The following is a 23,491-nucleotide window of genomic DNA, read 5'->3' as shown; positions in this document are numbered from 1 at the left end:
GAGGCCCTCAGGGGACAGTGTGAAGCCCGGGCCTCACACTCCTTGCTCCAGTGAAAACTTGTTTGTATAGAAGAGACAGAATCTGGCCCAACCAGCTCCATAACAAGGGGATGGAGTAGTGTAAGGACATAAGTCGGGTGCAGCCAGGCGCAGGAATGCTGGGCGGGAAAGCCACTCAGCTGCTTGGCGGCCTACTTCAGGTCACTGCATTCCTGCTTCTCTCTGCCTGTCTCTGCTTGTCATTTGCCTACCTCTGTGTGCTCATGGCAGCCACCAGCCCAGAGTCTGCAGGTCCTTCTGGCTCCAAAGCCTGCTTCCCTCTGACTGCCTCTCAGATCACATTCATACAGTGGTGACCCTGGGTTGATCGGGTCCAGCCCATGCGGAGTGGTCAGCTCCCTGCCTAATCAGTGGAGAGAGAGGGGGTGCCTCTGGCTTAGGAAGCACCGAGGGGGCAGGCTGGCTGCAGGAGGTGAAGGTGGGAGCCCTAACTGTCCAGATCGAGAAAAGTGGGGAAAGAGTGCCTGGCATGGCAGTGATTCTTTGCCTGACATTCTCAGGGAAACAGAGACACCCATTCTGCAATTTGCAAGACTTTTGAGCACATGTCTACTGTGCAAGCACAATGATGTTGAAGCTGATATTTTCACTGCCAGATTCCATCAACGATTGTAAGGCTTTTACTTCCTCTAAGGCTGTAGTCTTATCTTCTCCCATAGTGGAACTTTGAAGCATAGAGAGGGGTCTGCTTGACCAGTTTCTCGGTTTAGGCAATAGAAAAAGTAAAAAATACGAGGCCTTCAGACACAGTGCAGTTGCATCTATGTATAAAAGGTAGTGACTCTGGACCATGATTGGAGAAACAGTTCATCTCCTCATGCAAGAACTGGGGGTGATAATACTCTTCAGCACCCGGTATGTAGGTTTGTTTTGACTACAAAAATGACTTAATATTTGCAAAGTGTTAGAGCAGTGCCTGACACAAAATAAGTGCCATACAAGTGTTTTTAAGTAACAATACGTTTTAAAATCCCATCCCAGTTACCTGCCAGTACACTCTACTGCCACACCTCTGAAACAAATAAAATCATCTTTCTCAGATGAATGTGAAATCCTGGGTGCAGACAGCTGGAGAACAAAAGAAGAAGCAGTATAAATGTTTCTTGTGATAATCTTATGATTATCTGTTCAGGAACACAGACAAGCCACAAGGTGTGAACCACATCTGCTGTCCCAGATGGGCTGGGTATTATTAGCCTTCCACGGCGGCCACTGTGAGCATGATTATCATTCCCCTCCCCAGGCCCCATCCCTCAGCCTCAGCTCCCCTCCCGGAGAGGCCTCTGCTGAACCTGTTGACCCCACCCCAGTCTCTATCACTCATATTACTCATGTTGTTTCATTGTAATAGTTAGCACTATTTAAAATGATCTGATTGATGTATATCTATTTATCATGTCTTTGCCACTAGAATGTAGGTGTGTCTGTCTCATTCTCTGTGTACATGCACCTGGCACTATGCTTGGCATATAGTAGTTGCTCCATAAATATTTATTGGATGCATGTACCACAGTAGTGTCAGAGAGTCTGGAACTGAAGGGGAACATAGAACACATTATTCTGTTTTCCCTATCATCACTGCCATAGCTCTCATTACTGGGAGCTGGGAACTGCTTTCCAAGGCCTGGGGGTATGAAGGGAACCTGTCCTATGTGGGAACCGCTAACCATCAGAGGAGGGCCCTCCCAACTTTCTCTTGAAGTCTCTCAGCCTTGCCGATGAGACATTTGTCTTAAGTCCTAGCTAAGTACAAAGGCATGGGCTTGTGCCTGGGCAACCTTATTCTCAGAAATATTCGCATACCCCAGAAGGGAGGCATAAAACCCAAAAGCCACTTAGGCTTCCTGGCCAGAGTACCTGACATGCTTTTCGACTTACTTCTCTAGACCGTCAGTTATAAAATGTACTATCTTTTATGGCCAGATGGAATGTGGACTGGGCATCTCAGCAGCTCAAATCAAAAACAAAAAATTCTTATTAGGGGTCAAGATGAATTTATAAGTACAACCAACCCGAGCTTTTGTGTTGTGTGTTTTTTACCAGGACTGTTGTTGGTATTTGCCTGGGATACTACATTGTGGGGTGGGATTTTCTCATACACTCATCCCTAGGGAACTAAATGCCAATAGCCTGGGAGTCAAGAAATGTCACCAAGCATTTCTAAACACCCACTGGGCGGGGAGAGGGGCGGTTGAGACTGCCCCATTTGAGAACGGCTAGTAAGGGGAAAGTAAATTGCTTCATTTTGTCTTAAATGTGGTGTTTCAGTATTGTCGTTTGGAATGGTTTTAAGCGTTAATTTTTAATTACAGAATAAATACATTCTCTTAGTAAAAATATATTTCAGATAAATCTAAAGTCTCCTTTGACATCTACTTCTAGTTTCAGTCACCTCCCCACTTCTCTGAGGAAATGAGTGTCATTGATATGGTTTCTATCCTTTTATACCCTTTTCTGTATGTTTACATACATATATAGAAACCACTATACAAGTATAGTAAAGTATCGTTTCATCTGCAACTTGAGATTTTCACTTGGCAATATGTGTTATGACCTTTGCATGTCAGAAAACGTAGAAATGCCTCATCCTTTGTAGCAGCTGCACTATATTTTACTGTGTCTATGGGCCTCTTAGCGAGAGTTGCAAAGGAAATTACTACCCCGGGTGAGGCGTCGCCTGTGGTCTGGTCACAGGACCAGATTAGACAAAAGCTGAGGTCATTTTGAACATTGCCTCCAGCCCGGCTACTGTCCACAGAACAAAGTGATGCCTTGACTTGAATTTGGAAGTACTGTTTCTGAGCCCGGGTAGTCTGGCTCGTGTATAAACCCAACTCTCTGCATCTCTTGTACTGAAATGGATTCACTTACTGCCTTAGTCTGTTGCATGCCATTTTCAGTCAGTTCTGCTTCTGAGAGCCGGTTGGATGATCACCTTTGTCCTTCAACCGAATAATCCATAAAGAATGACGTTTATGGGTAATTATGGGTTTATGAAGTGAGCGCCTAATATCAGGCACTTTCATTCCTTGTCACTAAGCCTCACAACAGTCCTTTGCAGTAGGTACTACTAGCTCATTTTTATAGGTGAGAAAACTAAGATGAAGGGAGATTAGACAATTTGCCCAAGGTCGTTCAGTTAGTAAGTAGAGAGCCAGGGCTTTCTCTGATGATAAATTATGACACCATCAATTTATTTATTTATTCAACAATATTTATTTATTTATTCAACAATATATAATGTGCTGAAAATGGTGCCCAGCACTGGGAATATAGCAGTAAACAAAGCAATAAGCAAAGCTGAGACCTCTGCCCTCACAGAGCTTACATTCTAGTGGGGGAAACAATTAAAACATAAACAAACAAACAAACAAACACATACTATGTTTAAGTACTCTGAATGAACATAAAGTGAAATAAGGGAACAGGTAGTTGCAGAAAGAGCTGCATTAGGAAGAGTGTTGGGTCTACAGCCATGCCACCCTGAACAAGCCTGATCCCATCTGATCTTGGAAGCTAAGCAGCTTTGGGCCTGGTTAGTACTTGGATGGGAGACCACCTAGGAAGACCAGGTGCTGTAGGCGTAAAAAATAAAAAATAAAGGATTATAAACTGACAAGGTCCTTGCAATATGTGAGGTCAACCAAGGGTTGCCTTGCCTAAAAAGAAAGAAAAGGAAGGAAGGAAGGAAGGAAGGAAGGAAGGAAGGAAGGAAGGAAGGAAGGAAGAAGTAAAGAAGAAAGGAAGAAAGGATAAGGCCCCTGTGAAGTGGTGACATTCAAGTGGAGACCTGAATGAACAAGAGGGTAAGCTGTGCTCCAGGCCCAGGTGAAGCAATTTTCTAGACTTGGGCCAGTAGGTACAAAGGCCCTGAAGTGGGAGCAAGCATACTGGGCATGTTCAAGGAACATAAGGAGCTGACAAGGCCAGACTGAAGTCAGGGAGGCAGAGAGAGATGGAGGAAAATCGGAGAGGAAGCCGGGTCCTGAAAGCTTATGCTTTCTAGGCCATGGTAGGACTTTGGATGGATTCTGAGTATAGTAAGAAGTCTTTGGAGAATTTTGAACAGGGGAGTGGTATGATTTGGCTTAAGATTTTAGAAAATCATCCTGCCTCCTTATAAAGAAAAAATTGGAGGCGGAGTAGGGTACATTCAGGGACATAGGTTAGGAGGCCATTCTAGGAATTCAGGGAAGAGAAGATACTGTCTTGGGACCAGAACTGTAAGCTGTGGAGAGGGTTAGGCGTGGTTGGATTTGGGGCATGTTTTGCAGGTGGAACTGATAAGAGTTTTTGACAAATTATAACATTTAAGGAGGAAGAATTGCAGTTAGGAATGACTGCTATGTTTTTGCCTGAGCATCTCATTGGAGGCGATACAATTGACTGAAATCTTATTATCTTACAGTTCTATAGGTCAGAAGTCTAGCATGAATACCACTGGGTGGTAGTCAAGGTGTCCATAAAGCAGTGTACCTTTCTGGAAACTCTAGGGAAGAATACATTTCCCTGCCCTTCTGGAAGCCATCTCCATTCCTTGGCTCATGGCTCTTCATCTTCAAAGCCAGCAATGTTGTGTCCTTTCTCCCATAGTCACGTCGCCTTCTCACTGACTGTAGCTGGGAAAGGTTCTCTGCTTTTAAGGGTTCATGTGATTACATGGTGCTCACCCAGATAATCTGGAATAATCTCCCCATCTCGAGGTTACAACTTTCATTACATCTGCAAAGCCCCCTTTGCCATGTGAGGTAACATAGTCACAGGTTCTTGGGATTAGGATATGGACATCTTGGGGTAGCCATTATTCTGCCAACCACAGCTGCTATGGCAAAAAGCTTTCCTATCAATCCTAGGAAAGAAATAAAGGTAGTTGACATTTTCCCAAGAGGGTGAGCAAGTTTATGCATTTCTAGACACTTCTTGTTATCAAGGTATCTAGACTTTACTGTTTATTGCCTGGATAAGACTCTTTATGTTGGTTGAGAAGATAAGGCACCACTCTGGATAGATGTTTAGCCTTGGGAAAAAGCTCTGGTGGTTTCTGTGGGAAAAGAAGATGTGGTGTTCCTGGGATGGCAGAACATTTGAAAAAAAAATTGAGAGGTTTCAGAAGGGTCAATCAGGGTCAGTCCTGGGGATACAGGTGTGGAGTGACCACAGGGCTGCCCATCTGGATGAATGTGCAGGCCTGGACAGCTGATATTGCACTACCTGTGCTGGGAAAAAGAAGAAGTCTGGCTCACGGGGGATGCAGGGATATGAGCATTAAAGAATGGCGAAGTTCTGCTCAGGCTGCAGCTCATTCTGTCCTACTACATCTAAAGCCGAGCAGGCCGCATGCTGCAGGATAAATTTTCTTTTTCCCAACTCCATCTATCTGCATTTGAGATTTAAAGTGCTTCTGTTAATTCAACTTTGACACTTTTTTGTGTGAACTAATTAGCCTGGCCTTATTACGCAATGAGAGTATTATCCCATCTCTTCCGTGGATTCTGTCTCTGAGCTTCCCTGCAATGGCACATTATTATTTCCCTGAACTCAGAAGAGCCATGTAAGGGTGAGGTACGCAGTGAGTGCATGTGCACCTATCAACATGCCTAACACAATAGTTTTCTAATGTTAGTTTCCTTCCTCTTCCTTCCCTCACCCATTCTAAAAGCTTAGCTTCCCCCTAGCCCTGGCCCACTCACTAATCATGGTAGCAACTAAAAACAACTCCACAGGGAGTTTTCAAAGTCTGCCTGGGGACAAGACCATCCACATCGAGCACTTCTGCTCAGATCATATAAGTGTGGAAGGCAATGCAGGGGCAGAGGTGGCAGTTTCTGGCTTACTGAGGCCACTATGTGGGAAGAAATTTTCTGGAACAACCCCTGACTGCTCTAAATAGCAACTGTGATTTCTCACCAGTTAACACAATTGCCTCCAAAACTCCTGCAGCTCATCTTTGGCCATGTTATGGCGAAGGTGAGTTCACCTCAGAGGTTCTCTTAACAAATACTGACACCTGGATATCACCCCAGAGAATCTGATGGAAATACATGGGTGTCCTATTTTAATAGCTATTTTACTGTTCCAGGTGACCAATTACCAGGAGACTCCTTTGTGAATAGCCTTGAGGCTGGGGTGAGGGCGAGGGCAGCAGCTTTGAAATAAACGCTTTCCATTGAATGGGGAAGTCTTTTCCGTTAGCTCCTCCCCTTTCATTTATTCTACTCTTTCTCCTTTTCTCCCTTCTACTCATTTTTATTGTACTTATTTAGAATTAATTGTACAGTTCCCTTTTGTTCTTCCAAGCTATTATTTCACTGCAACAAAAGGTAAATGAAAAAGGCAGCACAATCTATAGCTTCTTAATGTTTTTGTTTCCTCTTGGCTTAAAGTCTTGCTGAGGGAGCAGGGGGAGAGTTAGTGAGATGCTGAGACTCAGGGTAAATAGGCAGTAAGTCAGTGACCACCCTGGTTTAGCCTGGGCCACTCCACGTAGCCAGCCGGCCAGCTTTCTAGAAAGCACAGGCTGAAGGCATCTCTCAAATCCTCTGGGTTTCCTTTATTACTTAATGCTCACATCTGAAGGAGACCAAGACTCAAGCCTTCTCCATATATGCTGTAGATTTCCAAGTCTCTGAAAGGAGGCACTGTCTACTATGCATGTTTTATTCTGCCATCTGCCAGGAGGAAATGAGTATGGGAAAACAGCCAGCTCAGCACTTCCACTACTAGCGTTTATAAAGGAAGAATCAAAGAAGTACTCTTGGTTATTTGTGAAGCCTAGATTTCAGAATATCATTCTTTCTAGTTTCATGAAATTTACCAAAGTTGGTTTAAAAATCCATACAGCCTGTGAGTTCTGTATGGGTACACGTTGGGGCCATCATGAGAATTGTTGTTTTGCATCCTAGATTATATTCTCCAAGTTTTAGGATTAGAGAAAAAATGAGAGGAGGGAAATGGTTTCTGTGTGCAAAGGTGGCTGGTCAATGTGTTTCTTGATTTAAAAAATAAAAAGTGTTTATCGACAGCTATATTAGCAATATTCTATGACTCATTTGAACTTGATCTTAATCCATTAAGATAGTTCTGGCTTGGCTGGCCAAGACTGTGGCTCCAATTTAATCTGAGCGCATACAGAGCCACAGAGGTATATGAGCACATTTATGTTATACATCGACACTTGTCATACATTTAACCTAAAGACTATTCATACTGTACAGAATACTGTGTATAAGTTGTACAGGTCATGGGCCCATTTACTTTCAGATTCATTCCTCACCTTCACCTACTCTGCTCTGTGTCTCATGGGAACTGACTGTTGCAGACAGGTTTCTCAGGCTGCAAGGTCACCTGACTTCAAGCTGGTCTCAGCCAATGAGAAGCACTAGAGGAAGGGGAAGGCCAGGGTGTTTCTCCATAAGCCTCTTGCCCTTGGATGATTTTTCCAACAGTAGCCGTAGCAAGGCTCCAGCCCCTGCCAGAGAGGCCTGCTGTGGTTCCAGCTGCCATCGGCGACCTCAACCCCTGGGTTCTGGTAATACCTTCTCTTCCTATTGTCCTTCCCACTCTCACTAATCTAAATGTCTCCGAATATCATCAACTGTGTAACCAATCCCCTGCATTTAATTCCCTCTTTTATAAATATATGTAGTGGTTTCTGACTGCTAACACATGTCATGCTTAAAACACATTTTCCTTTAACATAGATTAGCTGTTAGCAAATTGATTAATTAGGGTAGTGGTTACCAATCTATTATTATATGTAATTATTTGTTTGAATAGGTAGTTCATAATCTATTGAAGTTATTACTACTTGCCAGTAAAACTTAAAAATGCTTAAATTTCATAAATGCTTATGAATTCCACTATCTTGGGATACAAAACACTGGCTGAATTTTACACAATATGTTCATATGATAAATGTAATGGAAATAGTGAGTCATAAGCCATTATTACGTTATTCACAATAGAATTATTATTGTATTTTGCAGAAATAGCCCACATTCATTTTTGAACTAATATACATACTGGCTTCCAGCAACGGCATCAGAGAGGAATGATCTGGTAGTAGTTACAGTAAAAGAAATGCTCATACTAACTTGGAACTCAGAAGTAATTTATATCTCCCTCTCTAAGTGATTCACTTTTATTATTATTGCAATATCTTTCCTGAACCTTTGCCTAACACCCTCTCTCCTGCGGACTGCAAATTTGGGTAGACTGTATCATTCCAGGAGAGGAGACTGTCCTAGTAGACTATCTTCTAAGAGCCCTCAACTAAAGCAAGTCATTTTGGCTACCATATCCTATCTTCCCTCCCTTCCTCATATTGCCTAAGCTTAAAGGGTTCTACCAGGGTAAGAAAAGCACATAAAAGAGCCAGGAGTTTGAACGTACAACCTGGCACTGTATCTGTCAGAAGGGTATGTGACTGTCTGATTGAAGATGGCAGATTAAGCATGCTCGATTTTATTATCTTCACCAAGACCCCACTAAAATAATAAAGGTATTTAAAAAGTGACAAATACCCAGGTATGACAGAGGAACTTGCAGCAGATCAGAGATGTCAAAGAATTTCTGGAGGGTAAACAGTGGATGGAGGAGTGATGGCAGAAGAAAGAGAACAGAGGAAGATAAGTTTCTGTAAGTGGGAGGCTGGAGGATAGAATGGAGAAGGAAATCTTTTTTGAAAAGCGGAACTTGGGACACTACGCAGTTCATAAACTTCAGCTGAAATTACGGTGATTGATAAAACAGAGCAAAGGAGCAGTTGGCCTCACACCCTGCTTGGCAGCCAGACTGGCTCTTCCCCTTGAGCACCCTCCCCCAATAAAACACAACAAATAACCTTATTCTCCTCTCTACAAAATGTAACGGCCCCAAAGATAAGCCTCCTGACATACTGGCATTTATAAGTTCCTTAACTAAATAGCTGGGTTTCTGCCAAGTAGCCATAGCGAAAGTAATAGATGCAGCATTTAGTTATATAACGCTGTAATTAATATAATATAGTAATTCATTTAATACTCACAATAACTGTAGGAAGAAACCGAAGCACAAAGTGGTTCCAAAACTTGCCTAAGATCACACAGCAAGGAACCGGCAAAGCTAGATTACCACAAGGTAAAGGCCCAACGAATAACCCCATTCAGGTGCAAAAAAACAAAAAGTACTGATTAGCATTTTACAGCCTCGTTAAGAAGTCAAGACAACTGAGAATGACCAGATATCTGAAGAAAAGTCACAACAAGAAGGGGACTGGGAAAGAACTTAAAGCCACAACGAATTCTAGGTGTGATAACTGAGACAAGGGTGATAGAGAGATAAAAAATGGGGTAGGTCTCTTTATCACAAGCCAGGTATCTAAGCAGATTAGGGGATGTAACCTGTATTTTCCCAGATGGAGGGGTGGCCATGCTGACCTGGGCCACTCTGTGCTGCAGCCATAAAATAATATCTGTAATCATTACAGGCTCACTGGCCAGTGAGCTTAGACATCAAAAATGCACAGACAGAGAAGTCTGAGGAAACATGATTGCAAAACTGAAGGTAACACAAACACCCCAAATAAGATAAAACTGCCTTCAGTCTTAGTACTGATTTGCACTAGAAAAAAGATGCGATACCCCCACACCCTACTCCCACTCAAAAGCCTTGAAAAGTAACATAGTACAGGCCATCATGAGGGGTTTCACAAAATAACACACAGCAAAGCTTCCTCCAAGTAGACACAGTCCCTTTCTCCCAAATCTCTGTGCTCATCAGGGCTGCTCAGACCTTCTATCTCTTTCCTCTCCTCAACAGTCTCTCTATCTCCATTACCTTCACTAATTCTCTTCGTCCCTCCTCCCTCCCCCTCTTTCATTCTCTCCAAGCCAGTCCCCCACTCACTAACCCAACCCTAATTCTCTTTCTCCCCACCCCCAGGAGCTCGGACCCCTTCCCCTAAGAGTGACCTCCCTTCTCCAGCCTGTTCCAGTTTGTATCCCTTACCTCAGCTCAAATAAACCAAGAAACATCCTCCAATTTATACCTCTTGGAAGGAAAAAGTAAGGAATTCTAGAAACTTTTCCGTGAATGTCTTTACTCATGTTACTAAACAAAAAGCAAAACTGGATGTTGGAACTCATGGAGGAAAATCAAGAACCAATACAATAGATATTTCAATTTTTCAGAGGGTGGGAGAAGTGGGGGAGGGAGAGAGGGGTAAGAAGGAAGGAGAGAACAATGGCTCTGAACTGCCATCATTTATGTGCATGTCCGTCTCTCCTGCTGGGTTATAGAGACCTTGTCGCTCATTGTTGAATTCTGCACCTTTCATTGTACCTTCGTGGATATAAATACTTGAATGAATGAATGAATTTGAGTGAATGAGTGAATGAATGAGTGAACATGGCAAAATTGGTCATTGAGTGCAGTGAGGTTGCTCTCAGGTGTCACGTTATTTGCCTTTATCTCGGATGGTTTCTCAGGAGCGATCCTGGGCTCCAGCAGTTGCCTCTAGAGACACTCCAGTTGTTCCTCCTGTAAGCGTGGTCTTGACATGGTTGTCAGCTAGCTTCTACAGTTTCTCATAACCACCTTACGGAGCCAACACTTGGGTACCTGGTCTGATGCTAGCTCACAAATTTCTTCAACTCAGCTCCTCCTGATTGGACTTGTTGATCTCATAAATCAATAATCCCTTCACTCTTTCTTACTAATAGCATGGATTAAGTAGTATCAAGGTATAAACCTCTTTAGAAGTTCTATGTACAATACACAATGCTTGCAGCGCAGAGTCAACTTTTTTTATACACCGCAAGTATTATTACAAAAAAAAAAAAAATCATTACTAACCCAGAGAATCTCTAACAATGGATATCTCCCATTGAGGCAGCCCACTAATCCTCCTTAAACCCTACTCTCATCAGGTAATTCCTATGCTGTGACCTCAACTGTCTCATGTCTGAACAGCTCTGCCCAGAATTGAAAGCCATCCACAGGCTGGTCCCACTCTCTTGATCTAACTCCGTGTATTCCCTATTATTCCCAACATGCATTGTCTACCTCACAGCCAAGTGGTGATCATTCTCACCTCTGTCCCTTTGTCCAAGTCCCTGGAACCTTCTCTTCTCTCCCTTCCACCTCTCTCTTTCAGCCAGCTGAAATCAGGAAATTGGATGGGCAAGGGTTTTCTCCCTCCTCCAGGGAGACTTCCCTGACTCGTCCGATACTTGTGGCTCTCCGTGTTCTACCTACCTGCTCAGGCTTGTGGTGCACTTCATGGCCCCATAGTCTTCTGTCTCCAGTGAGCTGGCACCTTTCTCCTGGAAGGACCCATGTCTTTTACTTTTCTGTATCTTCAGAGTACCTAGCACTTTGCCTTTTCGTGCAGCAGGTATTACATTAAAACATGGAGTCAAAGGAACTAAATCCATTTGTCTAGGGACTTGCACTCAGTTGTTCCCCAGTTGGTTTCTACTGGACACTGGGAGAATTATTAGTGTAACTGAGATCTAGGTCCAGGCTGTAGGGCTCAATTCCAGACTTCATTTCATGATTCTTCTTGAAAATTCTGTTTCTATCTTTTTTAAAATGGGAAGTAGAGCACTTGGGAAGATCCTAAGAACTCATGTTTCCACCAACTTAATATATACATGTTATAAACTGAACTATATATATGCTGTTTAGACAAGAGAAAATTTTGAAGAGGTGAAAATTACCATGGGAAAAAAGAGCTGAGGAAGCTCTACTCAAAATGCAGGAATCCCCCTTTTTCCAAGGAGAAATTCCATAGATTACATCGTAGAGAGAAATGTAGTAACAGGGAAGAATTATTGTACAATACCCAGGTGCAAAGCATGCTACATTTCTATATTTCTCTAATGTCAAATTAAGCTTGGCTTCAAGTTCCTTACTTTCCAAGGTTGCAGAAGAGTCCAATACCAGGATTACTGGGTCTCCCTGTCCCTGTCCCCCAGGCTTCCATGGGCCCAGGAAAGTGGGCGTACCCTGATGTGTAAGCCATGGTGGGGTGCCATGGTTACCACGGCTCCTTTTGCTACCCCATGTGCTAGCCTTTTCTGCCAGTTAGGGAGGGCCCAGGGAGGACCATGGAGAGGCTTTTTGGCCCTGTGCTTCTCTATCTGCTCGTCACAGGTTATCCATGGACACCCCTATCCAAGCTTCAAAGCAGGAGTGTGTAGTGTCCAGCCGCCATAGGCTTTCAAGTAGCCAGCCACTTGAGTTCCTGCAGAGGCGGGGGGATACAGACCCCTGCCACCCTGGAAACGGGCACCCACTACCCCTCTGCACCTGCGTGTGCATACGCGTGACTTCTGCATCTCAGCGAAGCCACCCTGGGGCTGGGCCATATTTCCCTCCTTCAGCCACAGCACCTCTCTCCCCTATCTTGAATAATCCTTAAGAAGTCTGGCTTCCAAACGAAGATCTGATTGGAGGGCTTTGTCCTAGGGCCTAGAAACTTTTCTGCTTAAGATTCTGAAACACCAAGGATTATTTTTTTTTCACTTGAGAAAAGAAAGCCCAGAACTTAAAACTCAAGGCCAAGAAGAAAATTACCTTATCATTTTATTTTTGCTGATAAGGGCTCAGCAGTAAAAGGGATCAGACACCAGTTAACTTCTCCATCACTCTCTATCTTAATGGGTGAACAATGAGCCTATGGGGTGTGTGTTTGTGTGTGTGTGTGTGGTAGAGGTGGGGGTTTGGGGCCTAAAAGCATTAACAAAGGAGATTCGGACCCCAAGTGAACTCTCATAGAGCTGCTTAGAAGGAAAAACTATGGAAAGAAACTTGAGCCACATGTCTGCAGCATTAACTGTAGCAGGGGCCACTCTGTCCTGTGGCCATTTGAAATGAGGAAATGGCCATTCGCAAAGATTTCCTGTGCAGCAGTTGGACTAGGGCTGGTGTGAAGAACAGGATTGCTATGCTAGTACAGAGGCCCGGGGCGCAAGAGGACCTGAAGCCAGCCTGGGCTACCTGCACAGAACTGTGAGGCATGGCTGGGGGACACCTTTTTCTAACTTATGCAAAGGTGTTATAGGGCTGATAAGGCCCTTTTTAGGAAGAATAGTGTGTTAAGGGAATATGCCAAGCTCAGGAAAAGTCTGAGTATTTGGTGGACTGTAAAGACTGTGAAAACTCTATACCAAGACCCAATCTTAAATTGAATCTCAACCAAACAGCAAGGAAACAAAAAGCATTCATATAACTAACTGTTGGCAAAGGGGGAAGCCAGGGAGAGAAAAATCAGGACACAGTAGCTCCTCCCATCCTCTCAACCTCCTCTCCCTCTCCCCCAGCCCCAATCCTGTACCCTATATCCCCCCTCTCCCCACTCCTCTTCTTTCCATATAGTCAATCAGTTGGCTATGCACTGCGTTAAGAAGTAGCCAAGTAACATGGCTAATATCACTCCAGGCAAATATGGAGAATTTTAAAAATAAATTCTCACTTAAAGAGATAGGGTAGGGCTTTTAAAGATGGTTATCATTGCCAGACTTCCTTATTCAGTATTATAAGCAACCTGAAAATTATCTTTCAAAAGATAATTTTGAAACCTCTTAGAATGGGGAAATTGGAAAAGAAAAGATTTGAGATTTCCTTCATTAATCATTAAGACTGGCTTTTTAAATGTTCACTTGGAAATTATGAATGTTCATTGCAAAAAATAATTAATCCTATCAAATTACTCTTGAAAAAATTATATATATTATAATATATATAGAACAGTACTATTTATGTTTGATCTTTTCCCCATACAATTGAAGATTATGGATAGTCTCAATCTTTTGCATATTTACTCTTCTGATAGGCAAATGACCCTCGTTGCATTGTTCTCTGTTTCCCTGAAGCTAATGATGGTGAACATCTTTCAGACTCTATTTTGTCATTTCTGATTTTTCCTACAAAATACTTGCTCCCATTCTTTACCCTTTTTTAAATGTGTTATTTGTTGTTAGTACTGATATCTATCTTTTAACTATGACAGCTCTTGAAAAGATCTCAGAGTCTGTCATTTGTCCTTTGCTCTGTTTATGGCATCTTTTGCCAAACAGAAAGCTTGGGTTTTTATAGAGGGAAAGCTATCGCCTACTTTCTTCATGGCATATGGGATTTTGTGATTCCTTTAGGAAGGTCTCCTCCATCGTAAGATAATAAAAATATCCTCTTTTACTTTTCTGATACTTTCATAGTCTTTAAAAATGTTCATATATCAATCTAGCTTTTATTTATTTAGCATATAACATAGGAGTAAGGCCATTTATTAAAATCACCTAACTACATTCTCCATGTGTCCTAGGGAAAGATAAGCTAAGCTCTTTCATCCAGCCGAGAGACAGTGGTGAGAACTCTACGAGGAAGGAAAGGATGTGTAACACTAGTCTGTGTCCAACAGACACCATCCATTAAAGTAAGAAGACCATCATGGCAATCACGTAATCCAGACTTTCTAAAATGGTCCTGATTTGCAATATTCTTTTTTATGGACATGTAGTTACCACCCAACTTTTGATTTGGAAACTGGATCCAATGAGGTTGTGTGTATATCAGCCTATAAAAGGGACAGGTAAACATCACATAAAGTATATTGAATTCTATGAATTCAGAGGAGCAAGTTGCAATTCTGCCTGGGAAGATTAAAGAGAACATTTGAATGTGACCTTGAAGGCAAGTTGAATTTTGGAAGACCAAAGTGGTGAGAGAGGTCATTTCAGGCCAAGAGAACACAGGAGCAAAGGCAAAGAAGCAGAGAAGCACAAGTCAGGTCTCTGGACCTGTTCAACTGTCTGCCATATAGAGAAGTAGTGAGGGACTGAACTAGATGGTAGAGGGCATGAAGCTGGAGGGCAGAAAGCCTTGAATGCCAAGGTGATAAATTTGTGCTTTATTGTCTATGTAATGGAACACCGCGGAGGCTTTATTTTTTAAATTGTTTTATTGAGGCATAATTCCTATGCCATACAATTCACCCTTTAAAGTATACAATTCAGTGGTTTTTAGTATGTTCAGAGATATGCACAACCATCACCAAAGTTGAAATCAGAACATTTTCATCACTTCAAACAGAAACCTCGTACCTTTTAACTGTCACCCCTTAACTCTCTGTCCCCATCTCGGGCCTAAACTGCCAAAAGCAATGAATAACCTGCAAGTCTTTGGTTATGTGTCAATTACATCATAATAAAACTGGGGCAGTGGGAGTGGGGGAGAAGCTGCAAGTCCTTGGGTAGATCACATCACGCCGTTTCCCTAATTCATCTGAACACTGCTGACATTGTGAGCCAGATAAGTCTTTGTTATGGCTCATTGTCCTGCGTACTGTAGGATGTTTAGCAGCATCCGTGGCCTCTACTTATTGATGACTGTAGCATCCCCCCACCCCTGGCCAAGTGACAGCCAAAAATGTCTGCAGAAGTTGCCAAATGTTCCCTGGGAACAGGTTCACCCCCTGTTGAGAACCTTTGCTCTAGTTTTAAATTTCTCATCAATGACGGGAGACCTTGAACCAAGAGCTCTCTACCCTCCCTTGAAGCACCCTTCTCAGATTGCATCAATGTTGAATCTGTAAATGTGTTTTCCAGAAACTGTTTTCCTCCAGAGCCACTAGAGGGGTCACTCTGCAACACAAAGGACAGAACAGAGCACTCAGGAAATTTTTTTTTCTCTTCATGGACTTTGTTGTCTCTCTTTCCTGGGACCCGGACTTTAATAAATAACCTTTGATGTTAAAAGTGATAACCCTTTACCACAAGGCATGAGGAGCTATTTGTCTTTGTGCTTTGCACATTGAAGTCTATGTTTTCAGATATGGTCGAAAGGAGCAAAATGTTCTTTCTTTTTAAACATTTTTTATAAGGCAGTCAGATAAAGTAGTTCAGGAAAAAGAAGTTATGCATCTCTATGAGGAGAGCCTGAGGGACAGCCAGGCTGGGGTGGGGGAGGGGCAAAAGATTTAGTTCTCTTCCTGGTCCTGTCACTTCCGGGCTGTGTGATGTTGGCAAAGTCTCTTAACCTTTCTGGTTGTATATTATATATTCACATAACAGAGCTAAGGAGATAGGCTGAGAAGTTAAGTCACTTGCTTAAGGTCACACTCTAAGTTAAAATGTTAATCAGAGATTTGGATCTGACCTGTCGACTTCATGGGATAGTGGTGAGAATCTAATGAAATGGAATATGTGAAAGAGTTTTGGAAAATAGATAACCCAACACAAGTTCAGGGTGTGGATCTGCAGATCTTGTGGGAGTGAGAGGAGGTGATAGCTAAGAGGTAGCATGGGGTCCGGGAGCTGGCAGGTCCACTCAGGTAGCAGAGATAGTCTTCCATCAACTGTTACAAATATAGGAAAAGGCCTCAAGGCCCCCAAATCCTTCTCTATTGCTGGAATTTCATCCATGGGACTTAAGCATTTAATCCCTATCAAAATGGACAGACCGCTTGGTGGGGTGTTACTTTATGCTGTTATGAGTTGCTTCAAGAGTATAATGAAAGTGAAAGATCTAAATATTGTTAAGCCCTGAACCAGAGTAAGAAATGTGTTTCAGAGTTTGCGCACATTTACAAGACTGAAACAAAAATCTTACTTATAATGCATTTGGATACTTTTCATTCTGTTTTCTTTTATTCTGTCACTTGAAACAAATGCTGGTTCTATCTCAATGGGTCCTGACCTCCAGTTTTAAAAGCACTTACTAGAGGTTTTGTGGGAGGAGAAGAGGGAGCACAGGGTTCTTGTACAGACGCGGGGAGGAAACAGGAGATAGGCTCCCAAATGTTATTCAGGAAGCCTCAAGATAAACTTTTTATAATTTTCTAGGGGCTGAGTCTCTGAGGAATGATTCAGGAGGAAGGACAACCTCAAATTCATTTGAATGAGTAAGGATGGGTAGTAGCCTCTAGACTAGGTTCTCAGAAGCCATGCTCTCAACCTCACACCATTAACATAAAGTATAGATGGGTATCATGTAACCACCAGAACAACAAAAAATAAAACCCCAACATTTACTGAGCCCTTATGATATATCAGACATTGCACTAAGCACTTTATATGAGAGACAGAACATAAAGTAAGTTTGAGTGCTCCTTATTTTCTTTTCTTCCTGCCTACTAAAAAGAGTTCTGCCTTAGTCCAGTTTCTTCCCTGACTCCATCAGAAGGAGAACTAGACAGAGGAAATGGACCAGAGGGACATTGGTTAGGGCTGGAGAAAAAGCCCATAGGGAGTTTGGGAGAAAGAAGTGGAGGCCGAAGCTGTAGGAGGGAAAAAAGGGTGTTAGGAAGAATTTCAGGGAGCTCTATTATGGTCTGAGAAGTGCAAATATTGAATATGAGTTAATATGAAATTACTCTCTGGTAACTGGACTGGCTTTCTCAGACTGTAGTACCACCCTAAGACTGGCCCACATGGGTCGTGGTCTCAGGGATATGCAAGCATTATCTTATTTCATCTACGTAACAAACCCATGAGGTGATATTATTATTTCCCTTTTTCAGATTAAAAAAAAAAAGAGTGCTACAGGCTAAGTAAACTTAAGGTCATACAGCTAATTAATAGTGGAGCCAGTACTAAAATTTAGGTCTCTCAACCTCCAAAGTACAAGCCTTTAGCAAGTTTATGAGCAGAGATTATAACATCAATTAAGAATAAAATACTTAGGATGAGATTTAACAAAAGGAGTGTAAGACTTACGCACTGAAAATAACAAAACACTGAAAAAAAATTAAAGATCTAAATAAATGGAAAGGCTTTCCAGGTTCATGGATTAGAAAAAATATTGTTAAGATGGAAATACTCCCCAAATTGATCTATAGGTAGAATATGATCTCTGTTAAAATCCCAGTTAGATTTTTTTTTTAATTTAGAAGATAATCCTAAATATCATATATACATGTAAAGGATCCAGAATAGCCAAAATTATCTTGAAAAAGAACAAAGTTGGTGGATTCGCATTTTCCAATTTCTTAATTTATTATGAAGCGACAATAATAAAACCAGTGCAGTACCGGCAGGACAATGGATATATAGAACAATGGAGTAAAATTAAGAGTCCAGAAATAAACACTAATGTTTATGGTCAGTTGATTTTTGACAAAGGGACCAAGACGGTTCAAGGAGGGAGAGAATTGATTATTTTTTTAAATAACTTTGTATTTTAGAACAGTTTTAGATGTATAGAATTACTGAGAGAATAGTCTTTTCAGCATGTGGTTTGGGAACAACGAGATAGCCACATGAAAAGGATTAATTTGGTTCCCTACCATGCACCATAAAAATTAACTTAAAGTTAATTGGGCCTAAATGTAAGAACTGAAACTATAAAACTCTTAGAAGAAACCTCAGGTGCAAATTTCTATGATCTTGGGTTAGACCATGGTTTCTTGGATATGACACCAAAAGCACAAGCGACAGAAGATTGATAAGCTGCACTTCTTCAAAATTAATAGCTTTTCTCCTTCAAAGAATACCATAAAGAAAGAGAAATGATAACCCACAGACAGGGAGATAATATTTGTAAAACATATATCTGATAAGAGATTTATATCCAGAATATAAAAAGAACCCCTACTCAAAAATAAAAAGACAAATAATCCAATTTAAAAGTAGACAAAGGATTTGAAGAGACACTTATACAAAGAAGATATACGAATAGCTGATAAGTTCATGAAAAGATGCTCAATATCATTAGTCATTAAGGCAATGCAAATCAAAGCCAAAATGAGATACCACGTCACACCCACTAGGATAACTAGTATCAAAAAGATAGACAGGAAGGGTATTGGTGGTGGAGGGATAGTTGGAAAAAGTAAAGAGAATAAGCGGTACAAACTTCCAGTTGTAAAATAAATAAGTGATGGGGATGTAAGGTATAGCATAGGGAAAATAGTCAATAATATCATAATAACTTATATGGCATAGATGGTTACCAGACTTATTGTGGTGATTACATCATGAGGTATATAAATGTCAAATTGCTATGTTGTACATCTGAAACATATAATATTGTATGTCAACCATACTTTAATAAAAGATAAAGTTTTTAGAAAAGAGTGATGATGAGAATGTGGAGATATCAGAATTCTCACACATTGCTAATGAGAACGTAAAATGGTACAGCTCTTTGGGAAACAGCTTGACAGTTCCTCAAAACATTAAACATAGAGTTACTTTATGACTCAGCAATTCCACTCCTTCGTATCTACCCAAGAGACCTGAAAACATATATCTGCAGAAAAACCTATACTAACATGATAATGGCAACATTAGTCACATGAGCCAAAAATGAGAACAACTTATGTGTTCATCTACAGACATATGGATAAACAAAATGTGGTAGAGCCACATAATGGAATATTCTGAGAGCATAAAAAGGAATGAAGTACTGATATATTCTACAGTGTGAATGAACCTCGAAAACATGCTAAGTGAAAGAAGCTAGATACAAAAGACCGTATTGTATGATTCCATTTATATGAAATGTCCAGAAGAGGCAAATCTATAGAGGCAGAAAGAAGATTAATATTTGCTTAGGGCTGCAGAGTGGTCAAAAGAGAAGTGACTACTAATGGGTACCAGTTTCTTTTTGGGGGGTGATAAAAATGTTCTAAAATTAGACTATAGGTCACACAATTCTATAAATACGTATATTAAAATCCATTGAGTGAGTTAATTTTATGGTATGTAAATTATATCTTAGTAAAAATTTTTTTTCTAAGTGAATGAGTTGAGAGAAATTGGTGGCAGCAAGTATACACAAATCTTCTAAGGAATCCCTTGAACCTGTAAAAGTATTATTTTTTGTAATTACCAGTATATAACTGCATTTGTTATAACAAAAGAGGAGGGTTCCCCAGATAGGGTAAAGATTAAGGATTTCACTATTTACTTTTCTATGTACCCAAGTAGATGTTTTGTCCAATTCTCTGATTTTTATCCTCACTGTTACGATCAACTCCAGAGCATATAATGCAAGGATCTGCATCTCACTTAAGCTTTTATTCATCATTTCTTACTTCCTTTCTTTTTCTCTTCATGTTATCCTGGTCCCACAAGGTAGGCTGAAAAAACAATCAGCCTCTGTTCATCTTATTAGAGAAATAAATACCTGTGTTTGTGAAGCAAGCAAGGCCACCTAGCCTTTGGGGAAACGGAGCAGGGAGGTGCCCAGAGGCATTTTCTGCAGAGAGAGAAGAAAAGAATAAACAAGCCTTCTGCCAAAAATGCCTGGAACTTAAAGCACTTTCCTCAGCCCAAGGTCAGGCTCTGTGTGGATGTTGACAGTGACCCTGATCAGTTGTTGCTACTCCCCACAAGGTAACTACATTGATTTCCTGAGCCAAGGAGAGGGGTCCCGTGACCAGACATCCCGCCCCATAGTGGGAAAGAAAGCTGTGGAGTGGCATTACTGAAGAGGCCACCTAACCCCCTTCTGTAAAGGGCTGAACCTTCCTGACTTTTGTCTTTCTCTTGGAATGAGGCATTTACCTGAGGTGAATCATGGAAAAGTACAAACCACAGAGGGAGAAGGTCCTCAAGGTCATTTTTATCCTGGGCCCAGACAACCCCGTAAGCAGGTGTTCTCTCACCAACCCTCCTCATCTTGGCTTGAACATAGACACTGACAGCACTCTCGCTCAGTCCTAGAAAGGCAGCTGATTCTTGGTGGGACAGTACTAGGGACAGTGACAACCATTGCCAGATCCAGCTGTGTTCCTTGTCCCTTCCAGCCCCTCCTCGCATTTTCAAACCATGCCATAGGTCTAACTCCTTCTCCAGGTCTTGGAGTCTTTGAGAGTGATACCGCGTCTTTGTTCCCTGTCATCTTTTTGCCTGCCCCAGACTTGTGCCTTTAGCTGCACTAACCCTTCCACCCATGCCCATGAGGCCAGTCGGCAATAAAGACAAGTCTGGGCCTCGGCTTCTCTGAGGTAGGTACTCTGTCCACTGTGCTCTCGAACCTTGCATCCACCACATGCCACCCACCAGGCTTTGTCTTCTGGTTCTAGTTTCTCACCCCCACTTGGACCTGATAATGGACTTGCCCTCCTCGCCACTCTGGGTATCCCACCAAGCCTCAGGCCTGGTGTTGGGCCCTACTACCCTAGACAGATCATCCCTAATTGCTCCATTATTTTTTGTACAATTTGGTTTCAGGACCCATCATTACCCTTATTCCAACCCTCACCTGGACAGGCTGCCCTTGGTCAATATTTATTCACACACTCCAGCCACTCGGCATATGGTTACAAACACAGAATTTGAGATCAGATGATCCAGGCTCTGCCACTAACTAGCTGTGAGACTTTAGAGAAGTGTCTTAATCCCTCTGAGCATCCATTTTCTCATTTATAGAAGTAAGAATAATAATAGGACCTACCTCATAGTTCTGTCATGATAAATGAAATGATCTTTGTAAAGCACCTAGCACAAAAGCGCGAACAGTCCCTGCAAGTATTCAACATACGTACTCTACTATTTTATTCTTACGTTATCGTCTGTTCATTCATCACTATTTACTGAGGTCTTTGCCAGGTCCTGGGGTAGAAATACCCCTTTTAAAGAGCAATGCCCCCTAAAATCCATAAAGTACAAGCTCACACTAGCACCCAGAGAGCAGGGTGCTGAGGCCCAGGACCATGGCACAAAGGCAGATGAAAATAGACACTGACCCCTGGGTACTACCCAGGGAAGGCGACAAAAATGCCTTCCGCCCTTCCACATCCCTTTCAATACGGCTGCTACTCCCTGGGCAAGGGAGCACCACAAGGAAGAAGGAAGCGGGGAAGGCGAGAAATCCCCAGAGAAACACCTTTCTTCTCTCTCTGACAAAGAGCAGCCATGCCTCTGCCATGCAGGAGGGTGACATCCCTTGGGGAGTCCTTGCTGAATCTGCTGGGATCGTTCACTGTTCCGGAAGTAGGAAGGACGGCTGGGGGTGGGGAGGTGGCTGGAATGTTCTCCTGGCCTGCTGCTCAGTACAGGCGAGAGTGCTGAGAGGAGGGCCCTGGACATCAAAGGTTCCTTTTGTCCCCTTCCGAGTGGCAGGGCAATCCGGCCTCTGGTGATGACTCAGGCCTGGCCCTGACGTCACCCACGCCCGGCCACTGGCCTCCCACTGCAGCCAGGAAACTGGCGGGGAGTGGCACTCGCAGCTGCAGCAGATCTCAAAATAAAGATCTCCTCCTCTCCATCTCCTCACAGCACACCTTTCTTTTCTTCTTTTTTATCTTTTTTTCTTTCTTTTTTTTTTAGCTTCGTGGAAGGTTTTACTTGTAGATCAACTTTCAAAATGTAAGAAGTCAGAATGGGTGACATCATCAGAAAAATATGTGGAGCTGATTTCAACAAGAAGTGAAGAACCCAGAGCAAGAGAGCGGTTATAACTCCTGAACCCAGGGAGTTGGCAGCGTCTGGGTTTCAGAGGAGCCCGCACCTCCGAGTAAGTGAAGGCCCACCCTGGCCCCCCTCTCTCAGCGCCCTTCACTATGGGGCGCCATCTTGTTCCCTGACACCTGAGGCTTGGCAGGCCCCAGTCCAGAGGGTGGGAGTGGGGACGGCATTGGGGAGACCCTCCAAAGACAGCTAAAGGGATCTGTCTAATCTCTTTCTTCTCCACAGGACAAGACAAGAATACATTTCCTCTCAAAAATATATATGTATGTACACTAAGGCTGAGACCCTGGGGAAAATGGCCCAAGTCGAGCCTTCCCCCGTCAACCCTCTTGTTTTGCGTCCTCTTTCTTCTTCCGCCCTAGCGCTCTGTTTTGGACTGCTAGAATGTTTGTTCAGAGTTCTGAACCGTTTGCTTCCTGAATCTTATACTGAGTAATCAGATACAAAAATAAACACTGTTCTAGGCAAATATGTGCCCTGTGCCGTCAAATGATATTTTCGCACTTAACCTGTTAAAGATGGCAGCTCTGGTAAGAAAATATTCACAACCTTCCTGCCTTCTTTCCAGAGCACGTTTCTGATTATCTCCAGTTATTCTAGTTCAGGTACCTCTATTGTCTCTTTGCCCTGTTTACAGAGAGCCGATTTTTATTTCTACTTATGCCATCTGGGATGATATGAAACACAAAGACATTACAGTGTATCTCTGGTGTCTGTTTTAACTTCACCCCCAAAATCATGTTAAATCATCGCATAACTTATAATTTTACAGGCTCTGGAAGCTTCTATCCAAGAAAGTTAAGTTTCCAAGAGAAAAGTTCTAATGCGTACGTGAGAACTGCAGAGCACACAGGCATAGAAATCATACCCAGTTTTCCTGGCTTATGAAGTCGTCCCCTGAGTCAGCATCTAGTCTTTGTATGGTTTACTTAGCCACAGTAGAATTGTTCTTTATAAATTTTGTTTTATAATGATTAGAGGGGTATACCAAAAATAAATCTTCTTTTAAAGACAATAGGGAAGCTTGTCATTTG

At 42.3% G+C, this 23,491-nt stretch overlaps 1 protein-coding gene and 1 pseudogene across 11 annotated transcripts in view; both read left to right on the top strand.

Moving 5' to 3' along the window:
- The window catches only part of ZBTB38 (zinc finger and BTB domain containing 38), a 105,409-nt gene that overhangs the window by 7,898 nt on the left and 74,020 nt on the right, over nt 1-23,491 (top strand). For 9 of the 11 annotated variants that reach the window (XM_016141891.2, XM_016141888.2, XM_016141889.2 and 6 more), the window contains exon 1: nt 22,121-22,503. The gene's annotated coding sequence lies outside the window, so the exon portion shown is untranslated. Of the gene's footprint in view, nt 1-7,490; nt 7,589-22,120; nt 22,504-23,491 lie in introns of those variants that run through there. The other 2 variants (XM_016141886.2, XM_016141887.2) reach the window with 2 other exon arrangements.
- Nucleotides 3,526-3,644, top strand: LOC118602212 (annotated as a pseudogene).

The sequence above is a fragment of the Rousettus aegyptiacus genome, unplaced genomic scaffold, assembly GCF_014176215.1.
Source record: "Rousettus aegyptiacus isolate mRouAeg1 unplaced genomic scaffold, mRouAeg1.p scaffold_m13_p_4, whole genome shotgun sequence".
NCBI classification, from domain to species: Eukaryota; Metazoa; Chordata; class Mammalia; order Chiroptera; family Pteropodidae; genus Rousettus; species Rousettus aegyptiacus.
The sequence above is the reverse complement of the archived record's forward strand: the minus strand, read 5'-3'. Positions and strand labels throughout refer to the sequence as shown.